General features: G+C 44.5%; 1 protein-coding gene across 2 annotated transcripts in view; it reads right to left on the bottom strand.

Moving 5' to 3' along the window:
• ASXL3 (ASXL transcriptional regulator 3) overlaps positions 1-19905 on the bottom strand; it is a 136156-nt gene that overhangs the window by 81859 nt on the left and 34392 nt on the right. The window lies entirely within an intron of this gene.

Below are 19905 nucleotides of genomic sequence, written 5' to 3'. Positions count from 1 at the left end.
CACCTTAAAGCTACAGTACATGAAATTAATTTTGAAGGAACCAGGTTAATCTCAAAAACTGAACACTTCAACAAGAGAATAATTATGGAAGCTATTGAAATAGAGAAACACCCCCACAACATGAATAAACGTGATGATACCTCCCGCCTACCAGACATCTGGAAACCAGCCCTCATCAACAAATGAGCCTCACCAACCACTCAGGCCCTTACAGCACAAAACAACAACGGACACACAGCCAGCACCAATCAGCCCCAATCTACCAATCATGATACAACCACACAACCAATGAATCCACTTACTGAAACAAAGCCAGCACACACCCCCACCAAGATTTATAGAAAGATGGCAGCTCCGACCACGCTTTAAGCCCAAAACCCAGCCTGAAGATGGCGAGTGAGACCTCACTGAAACATTGCTAAGACAATCTCAATCTTACACGGGAAAAGACCCGAATACAACAAGACCATATATTATATTAATTATATTATATTATTATATTATATTATATTATATTATATTATATTATATTATATTATATTATATTATATTATATTATATTATATTATATTATATTATATTATATTATATTATATTATATTATATTATATTATATTATATTATATTATATTATTATATTATATTAATTATTATGTAATATTATATTATTATATTATATTATATTATATTATTACATTATTATATTATATTATTATATTATATATGTGTGTGTGTGTATACACACACACACATACTATATTAATTATATTTATTGATCATATTTTACCCATCTCACAGAGCAAGACTCTAGGTGGCATACAAAGAACCATAAAACAAATTTAAAAATATTCAAAATTCACAAAAAAACTAATCTTATTATAAAAAACTAAGATACAGCATCAGATTAACAATGGAGCCACCTAATCAAATTACCATTCCCTCGTGATCCCAACCAGGTTGACACAACCAGGTTTTAGAATACTTCCAGAAGGTCTAGAGAGATGGATTCAATGTCACCTCAGGGCAGAGGTGGGTTCCTACCAGTTCGGACCGGTTCGGTCAAACCAGTAGTAACTTGGCGGCCTGAGTCACTGTAACCATAGGGTCGCTGGAATCAGCAGAGACCCAGGCCGGCTATGCCCCCAAACCGGTTCGCTCATTTTGTTTTTGGCATGCGCGCATAGCATAGCATAGCATAGCATAGCATAGCATAACATAGGTGCATCCCTGAGCGAACCGGCAGTAGCAGCAGGCCTGTTGACACAACCAGGTTTTAGGACACTTCCTCTGGAGAGATAGATCCAATGTCACCTCAGGGCAGAGGTGGGTTCCTACAGGTTCGGACCCACCCCTGCCTCAGGAAAATGATGTTCCATGGGGGAGAGAGGGGTGCCATAGCAGAAAATGCTTATCTCCTAGATCCTATCAGATGTAACTCCTTAACAGATGGACCTGCAGCATACCTCTACTACTAGACCTGATAGCAGATATAATTGAGAAAAGGTGTCCCTTCAAATAATCCACTCACATGCTATGAAGTGCTTTAAAGGTCACCTCCAGCACCTTGAATTGGATCCAGAAGCAAACTGGGAACCAATGCAGCTCATGGAGCAGAGGTGTAATGGGCTCTAGGGGCACACATAATTGCCCAAGCTGCTGCATTCTGTATTAGCTCAAGCTTCCAGATACTCTTCAAGGGCAGGCCCATGTAGAGCGTATAACAGAAGTCCACCCAGAAGATAAACAGTGTATGAATCACCATGAGCAGAGCTCCCGGATACAGGAATGGGTACATCTGGCACAAAACATGAAGCTATGCAAAGGCCCTCCTAGCCACAACTACCATTTGCTCCTTGAGCAGGAGTCCAAGAAGACCTTCAAGTTGCAAACATTTGGTACCAAACTGCAATCCCATCTAGGAACGAAGATGGCATAGTCCCAGAATCTGCAGACCCCAAAACCCAGAGCCACAGAGTCTTGCCAGAATTCAGTTGAAGCTTGTTATTTCCAATTCAGACCCCCACCAACTACAGGGATAAGATAGCATTGCTTAATTTGCCAGGGGCAGAGATATATAATTGAATATCATCAGTATACTTTTTTTAATTTCAAACATTTATATAGTCATCCATCTTACACCCAACTCTGAGTATTAAATTATGACTGTTTGAAATACCAGAATGAGTTCTAAACAGAAATCTGAACTGAAAACCAAGTACTAGATTCAATACCTTTTCAGTCCACCTGTATGGTGGAGATGGAGAACAAGTTGCTCTCCAGATACAGGTAAAAGGTAAAGGTTCCCCCGCACAAGTCTGCTAGTCATTTTATGGCTCTAGGGGCAATGCTCATCTCTGTTTCTAAGCCGAAGAGCCAGCACTGTCCGAAGACATCTCCGTGATCATGTGGCCAGCATGACTCAATGCGAATGGAGAGCTGTTACCTTCCCACCAAAGTGGTTCCTATTTTTCTACTTGCATTTTTACGTGCTTTCGAACTGCTAAGTTGGCAGAAACTGGTGCTACGGATTCAAATAGCTGAATTGCCCACCTTCTGATTGACAAGTTCAGCGTCTTAGCCACTGAGCATCGCATCCCTTTACAGGTAGTTCCAGATACAGGTAGTTCTTGTTAAACAATGGTAATTGGGTCTTGAATTTCTGTCATGAAGCAACAGAGTCATAAAGCAGAAGGTCACCTGACTGTGTCATTTAACGATAGCAGTTCCAGCAGTCTCTGCTTTACAGTTGTTAAGTAAATTACCTCAGGTCACTTAATGAGGTACTCACTTAACTGTGACATCTGACTTCCTGTTGACTTCTTCGCTGACTTTGCTTGTGGGAAGCCAGTGGGAAAGGTTGAAAATTGTGAACATGTGACAGTGAGTTGCTGCAATGATCAGAAATTTAGGCTGGTTGCTGAGTGCCCAACTTGAGATCATGTGATTGTGGGGACACTGATTATTGGAACTTTTAGGACTGGTCATAACTACTGCTTATTAATTTGTCATAGGTTTGAATGGTCACTGAACTAGTGTTTGTTAATTGTGGGCCACTGGTATTATCATTTCTAACATTCCAGATACAATTTAGGCCATTTTCAGTTTCATGAGAAAATGGAATATAAACTTAACACATATTTAGATTTCTACACAATTCATTTACAAATTACAGTAAGAACCAATAGTCATGGACCCTTTTTGCTCCCAATAATATCCTGTATAGAAATAAGAAAAAAAATATTATCAGCAAGTTTCTGCAATGCTTTCACATTCCAAAATAAGCAAAGAGAGACTAAAGCAATTTAATCTCACAGCAAGAAAGAAAACCAGCTGTAAAAATCCAAAGCGTAATATGAATAGCCTTACTGGCAAGCTTTAAATATAACAAAAAAGTTGCATTTAAAGTGTCTCATTTTCACTGAATATTGCAAATGCATATAATCCACATAGACAGTCTTTTGCTAAGAAGATATGCATCCATTTCAAAAAATTATAATTCTATAAAACATAGTTTGAAGACTGTCAAAACTTAAAACAGTATTTTTTTTTATATTACAGGATCATAAAAAGAAAAAAAATCTTTTTTCTTTTTAAATCATGTTTATAAAAATATTCATGTACTCGAATATAAGGCAGAATATCAGCAAACAGCCCGAGCATGTAAAGATGAAGTGAGGAAAGCTAAGGCTCACAATGAAGAAAGGCTTGCCACAAAAGTAAAAATTAACAAAAAAAGCTTCTTCCAACATGTTAAAAACAAGAAAAAAGTTAAGGAAACAATTGGTCCATTGCTAGGAGAAAGTGGCAAGAAGGTGACAAGCAACAGGGAGAAAGCAGAACTATTTAACTCATGTTTTGCATCTGTCTTTACACAAAGGGATAAAACAGTCCAACCTGTCAAAAGCAGCACCACAAAAATCAGATTAGGAACACAAATTGAAATAGGGAAGAAAATGGTAAGTGAGCACCTGTCTACCCTAGACGAGTTCAAATCACCAGGACCGGATGGATTACACCCCAGGGTTCTGAAGGAACTAGCAGACGAGATCTCAGAACCACTGAATTATATCTTTCAGAGATCCTGGAATACCGGGGAACTACCAGAGGACTGGAAAAGAGCTGATGTGGTTCCCATCTTCAAAAAAGGGAAAAAAATAGATCCAGGAAACTACAGACCTATCAGCCTGACCTCAATACCAGGAAAGATTCTGGAAAAAATAATCAAGCAACGAATTTGCGAACACCTAGAAGCAAACAAAGTAATAGCCAAAAGTCAACATGGATTTGTCAAAAACAGATCATGCCAGACTAATCTTATTGCATTCTTTGATAATGTGACAAAATTAGTGGACCAGAAGAATGCCGTTGATATAGTTTACTTGGACTTCAGTAAGGCTTTTGATAAGGTAGACCATAACCTACTACTAGATAAAGTAGAAGGATGTGGGTTAGACAGCATCACCACCAGATGGATTCGTAACTGGCTGACCAACCGCACTCAACGTGTAGTCCTCAATGGAACTGCATCTACATGGAGGGAAGTATGCAGTGGAGTACCCCAAGGCTCTGTTTTAGGCCCAGTACTCTTCAACATCTTCATCAATGATTTGGATGAGGGAATAAATGGGGAACTCATCAAATTTGCAGATGACACCAAGCTGGCAGGAATAGCCAACACTCCAGAAGATAGGCTTAAGATACAGAAGGATCTTGACAAACTTGAACATTGGGCACTATCTAATAAAATGAAATTCAATGGTGAAAAGAGTAAGGTTCTACATTTAGGCAACAAAAACGGAATGCACAGGTACAGTATAGATGGTACTGTGCTCAATAGTAGTAACTGTGAGAGGGATCTTGGAGTTCTAGTGGACAACCATTTAAATATGAGACAGCAGTGTGCAGCAGCTGCCAAAAAAGCCAACACAGTTCTAGGCTGCATCAACAGAGGGATAGAATCAAGATCACGTGAAGTGTTAATACCACTTTATAATGCCTTGGTAAGGCCACACTTGGAATACTGCATTCAGTTCTGGTCGCCACAATGTAAAAAAGATGTGGAGACTCTAGAAAGAGTGCAGAGAAGAGCAACAAAGATGATTAGGGGACTGGAGACTAAAACATATGAAGAACGGTTGCAGGAACTAGGTATGTCTAGCTTAAGAGAAAGAAGGACTAGGGGAGACATGATAGCAGTGTTCCAATATCTCAGGGGTTGCCACAAAGAACAGGGAGTCAAGCTATTCTCCAAGGCACCTGTGGACAGAACAAGAAGCAATGGGTGGAAACTAATCAAGGAGAGAAGCAACTTAGAACTGAGGAGAAACTTCCTGACAGTTAGAACAATTAATCAGTGGAACAGCTTGCCTCCAGAAGTTGTGAATGCCCCAACACTGGAAGTCTTTAAGAAGATGTTGGATAGCCATTTGTCTGGAACGGTATAGGGTTTCCTGCCTAGGCAGGGGGTTGGACTAGAAGACCTCCAAGGTCCCTTCCAACTCTACTATTGTATTGAATATACTGTTTTTACAACTGACCATCGAATGGGTCAAATACAAACTATATTAGGATTTGTTTAACTAATCAAGAGACTGAATAAACTATGAAGCTTTTTCATATTGAATAAAAGATACAGGTTACTTGAATCTCATAAAGTGTAATGATCATTATCAGAGCTAATAACTTCAAAGCATGATGATAGACTGATTGGAACCTATTTTTGATGGGGATTTTTTAATGGCAACATACATTTTGGATATGGTAATGAGAGATGTAGTGGAAGTCCTGTGAAACTGCTTATTCCACATCAAATTTGACTGCCCAAGAAATGGTCTCTGATTTCCATGAAGTGCAGCAAGAGGGGACTCAGAAGTGATCATTTTCTTCACTCCTGAGTTTTAGAAAGTTTTTTTTAAAACATTGGCTATTTAAAAGCAAGTTCAGGAATTGAAGAGCTGGTGGGTTGGTTAGGACTAAGGTGGCTCGTAATGTACCTTTTTACTGTGTTATTAACTTAAGAGACAAAAGGTTTATTTATGCTACATAAATAAATAATAAATAAAAGGCTTGGACTGCAGAATTCTTTCATTCTTGTGCCTTGCTGCATTGATATTTTTTCATACAAGGATTCGAGAGTATTACTGGTCTCTGTGCCAGTTACAACTTCCAAATGCCCGTATTAAGTAAGAATATATTATAATCATCTAAATGGGAGGGGACTAAGGTGTGCGTGACTAGGGCCTCCCAATCCAGAAATGGATGCAATTGGTGTACAAAATGAACCCATGCAAAGATCCATTTCCTTTAATAAATTGTATTAATTACAGTTTTAATTTTGGGGGGACCTCCCTGAATGCCTGAATTTAATAACCAACAAGGTTTGTTACTAAGGAACTCCTTGGGAAGGCTGTGTCATTACAATATTTACTGGTGCAGCAGATGAAATCCATTTTTAGCTCTAGCATCTACTATCATGTTTTGGATTCTTCCATGTTTCATCTTGTGTCATGAAATTTGAAAGAAAAAGGCATGTGTTGACTTAAATGAAGGAAGGGAGGCGGGAGGAGAGAGAAACAGAGAGATGAAAGTTCACCTGCTCTTATGCTTCTCAATGATCATGATCATTGGATTGTATCTGATGCTGAAGATAACAGCAAAAGCAGTTACATATACTTTTTTTTCCTCAACAAATTTGGAATGACTGAGCAGTATATGAAAATTATATATAACCTTAATAGAGATGTAAATACGGCATTGTTTATTCAATGATAATTACAAAGATTATGCTTCCTTTCAAAATAGGCAAAATAATACTGGTAGATTTTTTGTTATCTGTTCCTTCATGATATATTTTTATTTAATGTCTGTTAAATAAAATTCTTGCCATTTTCTTTAAGTGTATCGAACTAAAACTCAAAACATTCATTATGCCACTTCCAAAACAAAGGATCTGGCAGAAGCCTTTTGGCTCAAAAGTCACAGATCTAGCTCTGCCATGTACAATAAAATCTTACTAGAAGCCAGGAGAAAAATGTGCAGAATATTTCTTTAAAACACTTTCAAAAGCCAAAATTAATTGAAAGGAGGGATATCAGATCAGATGTGGCTTATATTCATTTTACTCGTTAATTTCTAATCTGTTTTTCAATCTGAAATGAGTTACTTGGCTTGTCACGATGGATAATTTAATATTCATCTCTGTTAAACAAATTGTTATTTTCAACCCTGTTCTGTATACTCCCATTCTGTACACTGGAACCAAGAACAATTTTATTTCTCTCTCTTAGCCAAATAGGAGAAAACCTTGATGTAAACAAAAGGAAAGCAAACTTTTTAGCATTGAAATTTCTTTGAAGGCTATATTTTGCTATCTTGATTTTGCATTACTCAATATCTAAGTCAATCATAAGTCAGAAATAGCCAAGAATCAAGGATATGTGGCCTGAGTTACTCATTACCTCACCACAAGATATACAGTACTAATCATAGCTATTAGAAATCGCAATGATGAATAGGAATCATGATGTCACTGCAAAAATGCTATAAATTGTATCACTTATACAGTATGTCATGATGACTTTTGTGGGATGACAGTGTAAACACTAATGGTGTTTACCCGGCCGCGCGGGTTATCATGGGAGGATCAAGATACTCCCATATAAACACCATTCCTGCGCGAGCTGCACTGGCTGCCTGTGGTTTTTCGGGTGCATTTCAAGGTGTTGGTTACTATCTTCAAAGCGCTCCATGGCATGGGACCTAGTTACCTGCGGGACCGCATCTCACCTCATACATCTCTACGACCTATCCGCTCTCACAGAGAGGGACTCCTCCAAGTGCCATCCACCAAGCAGTGCCAGCGGGTGACGCCTAGGAGTAGAGCCTTCTCTGTGATGGGCCCAACCCTCTGGAATGACCTCCCTCCCGATATTAGAACAACTAATGACCTCCGCTCCTTCCGACAGAAGCTCAAGACTCACCTGTTCCGACTGGCTGGCTTAGCCGATTGATAGTTCCATCTTCCACCTCCTGGCAAACATTTTATTGGGGAATTTTTTAAGGGAATTTTAATTGTATTTGTATTTTAACTTAGAATTGTAGAGTTTATTTTTACCTCCTCTGTCTGAGTCTATGTCTATGTCTACGTCTACGTTTATGTCTATGTATTTGTATATGGTTTTTAACATGACTGTACACCGCCCCGAGTCCTGCCTAGGAAAGGGTGCGGTCTAAAAATAAAAGTTTATTATTATTACTATTATTATTATTATTATTATTATTATTATTATTATTATTATTATTATTAGTCGCTCCCCCATCTGCAAAGGCTTATGATACTAATATATGTGAATGAGATTGAATACTCTGCTATCTTGATTGAACTTAACTTTCCGAACAAATGCAGTTTTTTTTTTTTAAAATAGATAATTAATGTGAGTCACATTTTAACTAATAGTACAAAAATAGATGTAGAAAAAAAATACATGAATGGTTAACCATATAGTTTATCACTAGGATTTGTTAATTGCATTATATCATATACTGATACTGTTCCAAGAACTAACAAACTTTTATTTTACTTAAGCCTATGAATATTTTTCAAAATAAAACAATCATTCCTCCATCTTAATTGAATTCTTATGCCTATTGAAAATATTCCCACATTTTTTAATATTAGACTAAAAGTAAGAGGAATTAAAAGTATCCAGAAAATAAAGGGCTTTCTGCGCTACAGCTGAGGTAAGACAAACGCCGTGCTGCGGTTAAACTCTTTATTAACGAATCAACACTAGAAACAACAAGCAACAACAAGGGCTGCCTCACAGTTATTTATATGACAGCTGTTAGGCAGGCAGCCAATCCGAGGGCTGCAATTTCTGCGCCTGCCGAGAGGCGCAATTGAACCAATCAGGGAAGTCCCAGCTTGTTCTGCCAGACTCCGGTCGTAAGTCCGAGGACTTGACACTCCTTTCCCCTGGATTGCGCAAGCGTATTCAGATAGATAGGCGGGGCGATGTCAGATCCGCCCCAATCTGCGCAGTTCGGGTGTGGACACAGACAGAGGAGGAGTATCGCAGTTGTCTGGCGGCGGACGGAACTGACAGGAGACTCCGCCACCAGGACCTGGCATCCAACTACAGGTAAGCGAGCCGGCGAGAACGATTCGGGCCGCGGTGTAGGCGTAGTTGCTGGAGATGGGGAGTGTGGCTGGCAGGCGGCGTCAGGTAGCAGGTCGGCGTTCCCTCTGGCCAGTAACTCGTCCTCGTCCTCGGAAACGCGGCGACGTAATTGGTATATATGGCGCACCATTGTCTTCCATCTTCGAACTGGACCCTATAAGAACAAGGCCCAGTGACAGTAGCTACCCAACCTGGAAGCCACTTAGGTGCTCCAGCAAAATTTTGTGCAAACACCGAGTCCCCCACATGGAAAGATCTAAACACAGCGGAATCCCCATTGGGGCCATTTACGGTATATTCAGGGTGGAGTCTATCTAGTGTGGTACGGAGCCGCCAACCCATCAGGACTTCAGCTGGACTCTTGCCAGTGACCTGGCACTGGGTGGTATGTTGCGCCACCAGGAATGTGGTAAGGCGAGCGTGCCAACTACCCTGGCTTAGCCGGCTGAGTGCATCTTTGATGGAGTGCACCGCTCGGTCCGCTAACCCATTTCCTGTGGGATGGCAAGGGGCTACAAATACTTGTCTAATTCCCAGGGAGGCTAAGTATGTTTGAAAGGTAGCAGAAGTAAATTGGGGCCCATTGTCGGATACCACTGTATCCGGCAATCCGTGAGTGGCAAACAATTTGGCCAACACTGGTACGGTGGCATCCGCAGTGGTGGAAGTCATAGGGAAAACCTCAATCCATTTGGATAAGGCATCCACCACCACTAGTAGATATGTATGGCCCTCAATCAGCCCAGCAAAATCTAAATGGATCTATGACCATGGGCTCCTAGGCGTCTCCCAGTCCTGAACTTGTACAGTGGGAGGAGCCGGCTGGCTCTGTTGGCAAGAGCGGCAACGTTGGACCCATTTCGTGATGTCAGCATCCACGTTAGGCCACCAGGCATAGCCGCGACCTAGCACCTTCATCCTAACTATGCCTGCATGGCCTTCGTGGAGGTGGCTGAGCACAGTGGTCTGTAGTTCTGCTGGAACTACAACTCTAGTCCCCCACAACAAACATCCTTGAAGCTCGGACTGTTCCGTACAGCGGCAGAAGAACGGAGTAAATTCCTGTGCCACTGGCCTTTGAGGCCACCTCCGCCGGACCCAATCCAGCACCTGGGACAACAGGCTGTCTTTCCTAGAGCAGTGGGCTACATCAATGGCTGTTAGGGGTAGGTCGCCCTCATCTACTAGGAAGATATTTGAGACCGAAGCGGGATTCGATACTAATGTGGGTAACAGGCAGCGGCTGAGAGCATCTGCATCCCTGATGGCTTTACCAGGCCAGTAAGACAGGGAATAGTTGTAAGAAGCCAGAAACTCTCTCCACCATTCACGGGGACAGAATTGGCGGGGTAGGCCGATCCCCTGCCAAAAGTCCTAGCAACTGCTTATGGTCGGTCACTAAGTGGAACAACCAGCCATAAAGTTAGTAGTGAAAGCGCTTTACTCCTGCAATGGCAGCCAAAGCCTCCTTATCGAGTTGGCTATAATTGCGCTCTGCCCTTGATAAGGTGTGGGAGTAAAATGCAATGGGAGCCTTGAGACCGTTAGGCAGTACATTTATTTATTTTATTTATTATTCATATTTATAGACCGCCCCCTCTCCCGAAAGGGACTCGGGGCGGTGTACAGTCACTAAAATGCGTTATAAAATACATACATAAAACAGTTAAATAATTAAATACGTAGGTGGAGGAGGTTGCAAGACTGTATATAGAATAATAAATATAGTACATTAAAAGCTTATTAAAACCCCAAACCCAATTAAAATATCCCCGGGAGGTAAAACTAAGAAAGTGCCAGGCCAGCTGATTGAAATAGGTGAGTCTTTAACTTTTGCCGGAAGGAACGGAGGTCGGTGGTAGTTCGAATGTCTGGGGGGAGGTCATTCCAGAGGGCCCATCACAGAGAAGGATCTACTCCTAGGTGTCGCCCGCTGGCATTGCCTAGCAGACGGCACCAGGAGGAGCCCCTCTCTGTGTGAGCGGATAGGTCGCAGGGACGTGTGTGGTAGGATGCGATCCTGCAGATACCTAGGTCCTATGCCATGGAGCGCTTTAAAGATGGTAATCAATACCTTGAAACGCACCCGAAAGGCCACAGGTAGCCAGTGCAGCTCGCGCAGGAGAGGTGTTACGTGGGAGTAACGAGTACTTCCCATAATAACCTGCGCGGCTGCGTTCTGAACTAGCTGCAGTCTCCGGATGCGTCCCAAGGGAAGCCCCATGTAGAGGGCATTGCAGTAGTCCAGGCGAGACGTCACCAGCGCATGAGTGACCGTGCGCAGGGCACTCCGGTCCAGTAGGGGGCGCAATTGGCGCACCAGGCGAACCTGGTGGAACGCCCCCCTTGCCACGGCTGCCACATGGTCCTCCATTGACAGCCGGGCATCGAGGAGGACGCCCAAATTGCGCGCCCGCTCCACAGGGGACAGCTGTTCGCCCCCTATGGCCAGCGATGGGGTCAGCTGGCTGAACCGAGGCGCCGGTACCCACAGCCACTCAGTCTTGGAGGGGTTGAGTTTGAGTCTGTTGTCCCCCATCCAGACCCCGACGGCTTCCAAACACCGGGACATCACTTCGACAGCCTCGTTGGGGTGGTTTGGGGTTGAAATATACAGCTGAGTATCATCAGCGTAGAGGTGGTACTCAACCCCAAAACCACGGATGATCTCGCCCAGCGGCTTCACATATGCATTGAACAGGAGAGGCGAGAGGACCGACCCCTGTGGCACCCCACAAGTGAGTGGCCTCAGGGACGACCTCTGCCCCCGTCAACACACATTGCTTCCGGTCGGAGAGGTAGGAGCCGAACCACCGCAAAACGGTGCCGCCGACTCCCATCCCCTCCAACCGGCGCAATAGGATACCATGGTCGATGGTATCAAAAGCCGCCGAGAGATCTAATAGGACCAGGATAGAGGAACAACCCCTATCTCTGGCCCTCCAGAGATCATCAACCAACGCGACCAAGGCTGTCTCAGTGCTGTGCCCGGGTCGGAAGCCGGACTGGTGTGGGTCTAGATAGTCGGATTCGTCTAGGTGTCGTGGAAATTGCTGCGCCACCACATTCTCAACAACCTTCGCCATGAAGGGGAGGTTGGAGACTGGACGATAATTAGCTAGCTCCATTGGGTCGAGCGAAGGTCTCTTGAGCAAGGGTCTCACCACCGCCTCTTTCAAGGCGGTAGGTAAGTATCCCTCACCCAATGAGGCGTTCACCAGGCCCAGGAGCCAGCCTCGTGTCGCCTCCCAGGCTGCCAGTACCAGCCAGGAGGGGCACGGGTCCGTTAAACATGTAGTAGGTCGCAGCCGTCCACGCAACCTGTCCAAATCCTCGGGGGCAACAGAGTCAAACTCCTCCCAGAATGGTCTCTCAAGACTCGCTGTTGGCAGCTCGTCTGGTCCACTGACGGAGGCCCACCCGCTCCGGATCTGATCGATTTTGTCCTGAAGATATTCTCCAAACTCCTCTGCTCTACCCTGTAAGGGTGTCTCCCGCGCCCCCTGCGACAAAAGGGAGCGGGTCACCCTAAACAGGGCGGCAGGGCGGTTATCCGCGGACGCAATAAGAGCAGCACAATGTCTACGTTTGGCCGCTCTTATTGCCACAAGGTAAGTCCGCAAATAGGCTCTTACCTGTGTTCGGTCAGATTCGGAGCGTGAGGACCTCCACCTGCTCTCTAGACGTCTCGTGGCGCTTCATCACCCTAAGCTCCTCAGTAAACCAAGGAGCCCGGGTGGGTCGATGCCGCAGGAGAGGTCGCAAAGGCGCCACCCGGTCCAAGGCCCCAGTCGTCGCCCTATTCCAGGCGGTCACCAGGTCCTCGGAGCGGGAGCGGGACAAGGCTACAGGAATTGGCCCAAGCTCTGTCTGGAATCTATCAGATTCCATCAGGTGCCTGGGGCGGTACCAGTTTATAGAGTCTGGTTCCGCCTCCTCGCGGTGGGGGATAGCGCCAGGGAAGTCCAGCCAGAGGGATGAGTGGTCTGACCATGACAGGGGCGTGATGACTAAATCCCCTATTCCCAGATCACTCGTCCACTGTTCAGATACAAAAATGAGGTCCAGTGTGTGGCCCCCTTCGTGAGTGGGGCCCTGCACTAATTGGGTCAGGTCCATGGCCGTCATGGAAGCCATGAACTCCCGAGCCACCTCGGAAGCCGCTCCCGTTGACGGCAAGTTGAAGTCCCCCATGACCAAAAGTCTGGGAGTCTCAACTGCCGTCGCTGAGATTAGCTCGAGGAGCTCGGGCAGGGCTGCTGATGCATAGCGAGGAGCCAAGTATACAATCAGCAAGCCCCACTGCCTCCCTGGGCCCCAGTTCACACCAAGGGACTCACACCCGGGTATCTGAGGGACAGTGAACTCCCTCGGCTCTAAACATTCCCGCATAACCACCGCCACCCCTCCACCCTTACCCAGGGCCCGAGGCTGATGGAATGCACGGAAACCCGGTGGGCACATTTCCACGAGGGGTAAACCACCCTCGTGGCCCAACCAGGTCTCCGTTATCCCTGCAAGGTCTAGCTCCCCCTCTGAGATCAGCTCATTAATGAGGGGGGCCTTGTTGATGACAGACCTTGCGTTGCAAAGCATCAGCCGCAGGCCCTGGCTCTGTAGGACCTGTCCACCTAGACTGCAGGGGTTGGTACCAGCGACCGGGCGTAACCAACAGCCGCGGTCTCCCAACCGACCTTGGGATCTTATCCTGTCCTCGCATCCCCTCCTCCCCACGACCGTTGTAATAGGACAACCCTCTGCTTTAGTGACCTTTATATTCCCCCCCTCCACCGCATCCCCGTCCTTCCTGGACTCACCTGTCTGTCCAGCTCTGGCCCTCCTCCCGGTCTGATTAACCCTCCCCCCCACCCTGGGACCCCCTAAAAAAGATAAAAAACATTTTACTAAAAATCCCCTTAGCTTCCGGTTCCTGCACCTCTCGGGGTCCACGAACCCGTCCTCGAGGCGGGCCCTTGAAAGAGCCAAGGGCCAAGCCTGCGAGAGAGGGGCCTCCCGCAGGCGGAGCAAGTCTAACCTCGAATACATTATTAAAAGTCCCAATAGGGTAAGGTACTGATAAAACAAAGTTGATAGGTCATAGCCGGCAGGGCTAGGGTCTCAATGAAGGACCAGAGTCTTAAAGTCTAGATGGTAAATAATAGTAAGTAATGTCTGGATGGTAACTTCAGAGGAAGATGGTAAGTAATAGGTGGTAAATAGATGGTAAATAATGTCTAGATGGTAACTAGATGGTAACTTCAGAGGGAGGGGGGGAAGTGGGAGGTAGTCAAGTGTCGCAAATGGTGGGGAGAGGCAAAGATGGTAAATGGGAGAAAGATGGTTCAAATGGCCCCAGGTGAATAAAAATTCCTTAATGGGTGGGGGGGGGGCCTTCTTGTCCTGATTGTTTTAGGCTGGGCAGCTGCTCAGACCTGTCCATGGCTCCAAGTGCCTGCTCAAGCTGCTCAAGCCTGTCCATATCCCCAAGCCATGATCTCCAGTGGCCTCCAGGCTCCAAATCATCCCCAGCCATAATTCCAGAGCCTCACCGATGTCTTTGGTGCCTCTCCGGTGCTCTCCAGCACTCCGTTGCTCCTTCCTTGTTCCTCCCTGTGCCCCCGATGCTGGTAATAACCCTCCGGTGCCTCCGGTAACTCTCTGGGGGCTCTCCGGGGTTCCTTCCCTTTGTTCCTTTCTCTTTTTACTTTTCGGCTTTTCGGCTTTTTTAAATTTGCCGGCGTCAGCGCTGCCCGCGCAGCCGCACTGCGCCGTCGCCATGTTCACAGGCTTCTTCCCAGCCGATTGCCGCTTACTTTCTTCAACTCCTTCCTGCTCTCCGATCTTCACCGACCACCCTGGAAGGCCAAAACTGGCCCAAAACAAGCCAGGGTGGTCGGGCTATCAACTCTCAGCCCCCTCTGATGTCATAGGGCCGGTTGCAGTCCTTACCCGGTCGGGCGCTCCATAGTTCAACTCCGGAGCTCAGGAGGCGACCGCCATCGTTGGAAGCTCCTCCTCCCAAAAAAAAGTACATGGCTCAACACAGTGCTGACGCCAAAAGGCGGTGTCGCAGGCCAATACTAAAGGCAGCCGTTCGCTGTACTGTACCAGCACAGCGGAAGGGGTCAGTAATTGTTTATCCGCCACGAATGCCCGTGCTTCATGGTCTGTCCAAACCCAAGGGGCTGTGCTATCTAGCAAATGGTGGAGCGGCTCCGCAACTGTTGCCTTACGCGGCAAGAACATAGAATAAAAATTGAGCAAGCCAAGGAAAGCCTGCAGATCGGTTTTTGATGTAGGTACGGGAGCTGCTAGGATACCGTCGACCTTGGAGGGAATCTGATGTATCCCCTGGCTATCAATCAAGAAGCCAAGGAATTCAACCGATAGAACTCCAAGTTGACACTTAGAACTTTTAATTTGAGGCCAGCCCGTTGGAAACGAGTGAACACCTGACGGAGCTTGTCGGCAAGCTCCGGTCGGTTTGATGCTGCGACAAGAACATAGTCGAAATAAGAGATGATACCAGTAATCCCATGGAGCAATCCCATGGAGACACTGACCCCGAATTGGAGTCGCCGGCATTTAAAAGCCCCGCGGTGGGTAACTATTGTCTGCGCAGCCGCGGTGGCCTCGTCGACTGGCAGTTGTTGGTATGCCTGCGCCAAGTCGAGCTTGGCGAAAACCTCTCCCTGTCCCAATGAGTGCAATACATGCTGCACTACAGGGACAGGGTTAGGATGGCCCTGTAATGCCTTATTCAGGGTTGGCTTAAAATCCCCACAAATCCTGACAAGCCGTCGGCTTTCACTGATGTAACCATAGGGTTTTCTCAGGGGGCGTGATCTACGGCTTCTAAGACGCCCTTAGAGACCAAAGGAACGTGCCACGCCTTGAGGCGAATTGGTGCCATCTGGGGGTCGAGACTGAGAGAAATGGGGGTACCTGTGTAGGAGCCAAATGAGTCATCGAATACATCAGTGAACTCATGCATCAGTGAAGACAACACATCCCCTGGACCAAGATTGTGGATTCCCTCAATAGTAAATCCCAGAGCTTTGAACCAATCCATTCCCAGAAGCGAAGCTAAAGGTCTAGAAACCACAATCAAGGGAAGTTGGCCCTTGAATTTTCCGTATTGGACATCAAACTGTCCACAGGCCAGAATGGGTATGGTGTTGCCCTGGTAATCGTGGAGGCGGCAAGGGCAGGCAGTGAGCTGGTCACAGCGGACGGAAGGCACAATCTTCTGTAGGGTGTCCCAGGACACAATGGTCTTTGCGGAACCCGTGTCCAGCTCCATCTCGCATTCACGCCCCTCAACTAGGACTACGAGGTGAATCTTCGAGCGGCCGCACCAAGTAATTGATGTGGAGGTCACAGACCACTCATCGAACCTGCAAGCCTTATCAGACATGCAGTCAATGTCCTCGCTGGCCGTGCAGTGGCATAGCTTGGGTTGGTCAGTAGCTGGGGTGGGACACGGCAATGGAGTTCTGCAAACAGCAGCCAAGTGCCCCTTTTTTCCGCAATGGTGGCAGATCGCAGCCTTAAACTTACACTGTGAGCGGAGATGTTTTCCGCCACGGCTGAGGCAATTTTTTCCGGCCGCGGCTTGAAAACCAGCAGGTTTTCCTGAGATGGCTAACTTCGTTGCCGCCCTCAGAGGTGAGGTCGTCATCTCTGTCATGGTGGTGAACAGAGGACGGCTTGGCAAAAGAGGCATAACCTTATTGGAACTTCTGAAGAATGGAAGTAGTGCACTCAGCCATCTCTGATGCTCACGCTTCGTCCACAGCCAGGGTTAGAGTCAGTTCAGACCTGGACAGTAATCTCAGCTGCAGCCGCATGTCCTGAACGCCATAAATTGCTCAAGCAGAGCTTCTTCTAAATCAGCAAATTTACAATCTACCGCCAATGCCCGGAGGGAAGCGATGTAATGATTTATGGATTGGTCTTTGTGCTGCATGCACTGGCGAAATGTGTGATGCCGGGCAAATCAGGATGGTACGGGGGCATAGTGCCCCTTCAATTTGTTTAAAAGAACTTCCCAATTGACAGCATGAACTGGGGTGGTCACGAACATTTCAGGTCCACAGGAGCTCAAAAAAAATCCTCTTTTTCTGTCAGGTAAGAGGGCTGCCAAATCCTGCGCCTGAAGAAAACATTCAAAACGCTCTAGGAAAGTGTCCCATGACTTGCGGTCAGGGCTGCATTCAGCGAACAAACATGTGGTCGAGAATTCCACCATCCTCGTCACCAATGCTTAGTTCGCTAAAGCTGAGATAAGACAAACGCCGTGCTGTGGTTGAACTCTTTATTAATGAATCAACACTCGAAACAACAACAACAGGGGCCGCCTGACAGCTATTTATATGACAGCTGTCAGGCGGGCAGCCAATCCGAGGGCTGCAATTTCCACGCCGGCCAACAGGCACGCTTGAACTAATCAGGGAAATCCCAGCTTGTTCTGCCTGACTCCGGTCGTAAGTCCAAGGACTTGACACTTTCTTTCATTGAAAGTGTTCAAGAAAATACTTCAGAGCTATTTGTTTTGGATGTTTTAATTTAGATTCTTGTTCTGATCAGATTGCACTTTAAAACCTCAGTAAATATATCTTCCAGATTCAGAGTTTTCCTAGTTGCTCTCTGCTGAAAACTGATCTAAAATATCAGCAATAATCCTTCCACAAAACGGGAATTATTTTTTTCTTTTAATTTATATTGTACTCTTGAAGTGTAGTGGTGAACCTTGCGAATTATCATAATTATTTCTTCAATGGAAGGAATCATTTTTCTTGTATGAATGCAAGGAAGATCGCAATTACTATAAATCTCTCAAAGGCTAGGTCTGAATAGTATCCTTAATGGGAGAACTGTCTGGAAGCTACTTATCTTATTCTAAATTCCTTGGAAGAAAAGACAGAGATAGGGTAATGAATAAATAAATGAATACTTTTTTTCTTTGCATTCAGACTCCAAGAAAAAAGTAAATCAACAGAGATTTTATCTGTAGAAAATATTCCCTAATGTTACAACTATTTTGGATACATCAAAGTCACAAGGACACTACTAGGTTTATTTTCTTCTTTTCAAACTATACTTTTTAAAATTCTATAGCCACTTCAAAAGAAATCATAACGCAGTCCATCTTTTAAAAGAACACCTATAACAGCAATTTGGGCTACTGACAATTACAGGATATGTGAAATATAATGGCTCTTTCAGTGAATCATAGCTCTAGTGCTGTTGTAAATATTCTCAACTAAATTGCAACTCCATAAAACAGCAATTTGAAGAAGAGACATTTAAAGTAACATTTTAAAGCTACCCAGGTGAAATAGAGTCTTCCAATTATTTTTCAAATGTTTTGCATTCACATACAAGAAATGTAATAATACAAATCCAGGTGTATAAAATATGACCCCTACTTTTAATTCTAACTGGAGTCGAATATTTTCTGTTGAATGGAAATAACAGAATTCAGGCATCTTTCCCAGTGGTTCGGTTGAAGCCCTGTTACAAAATGAAGGAGTGATAAGAGTTCTGTCTATGCTATTGAAATGGGGTCTTAACCTGGCAGGGATAAGCTAAAGGTAGTCATGATTGCCCACTCAGAAAAGGAGGGAAATGGAAAAAGGCAGCCTCTGATTTTGCATTGATTCCAACATTTAGGCTCTGAAAGGGCAGGATTCTTCTATCTTCTTTTGCCTTTGGAAAGACTGGAGAATGAAGCATGTATGACTGCTAATAGTATACGGTAGCTACAATTTTAGTTAACAATTACTTTAATCAGAAGCATAACTGTGCTGGGGTGGTGGTAGAGAAATAGGTAGTTGATCACATTACACAAAAAGAGAAAATTTTCTTTGTTTAGTCATCATCCCATAAACCCTACCTATTTTGTAACAGGAATGTTACAAAAAATGTCTCCAACTAATTCCAGAGCTAGATGTTTTCCTTCTAATTTTCCTAACTATGAAGAACTAATTAGTGATGGGAGAGATTTAGAAAGCACGATATTCTTCCATTTATTAATTCTATAGCAAATGAAGAAATGATCCAGGTAAAATTTTGGACTAAAAATTGCATTCAGCGAGTCACATTAATTAAAATTAGTATCCAAATTAGTATTCAGATAAACAGATGAGTATTTATTTATAAATAAATCCTAATGAATTCAAAAAGGTATATTATATAATTTCAGATAAACATGTCTCAGAGTTCCATTTATGGCAAGAGAACTACTGATATTTTTTGTTTTTTCTATAGTCAAACTGCACTGACTCTGTTTTATAAAGGTGTTATAAAAATAAAGATTTTAATCTGTACTCTTTCCACATCCCAAACGCATTCTTGAAAGGTTTAACAGAACAACCATCTTTCAGGAACCCTTAATAGTTGTTTTCTTTCCAGACACAGGGAAAAGGACTGCCCAGATGAAGATATTTTTACAAATGATTGTCATATCAGGAAATACATTTAAAAACAAAGTAAAACAATACATGACATGTGTGTATTACACAAATACGGAACTCTTATTTCTGTGTGATTTTTCATTCAGGTTAACATGCAGATTTTATTTCTATGATTAGCTTTGATTTATAACCATATTTTGTAGTACCAGGGGGAGGTTCCTGCTGCACTTATATTTGTGACCTGGGGGAAAAATCAGGCAACTAAGGAAAAGAATTTAAATATCTGATAGGCTTTTAGTCTTTTTATT

This window comes from Natrix helvetica (assembly GCF_964273705.1).
Source record: "Natrix helvetica genome assembly, chromosome: 4".
NCBI classification, from domain to species: Eukaryota; Metazoa; Chordata; class Lepidosauria; order Squamata; family Natricidae; genus Natrix; species Natrix helvetica.
The sequence above is the reverse complement of the archived record's forward strand: the minus strand, read 5'-3'. Positions and strand labels throughout refer to the sequence as shown.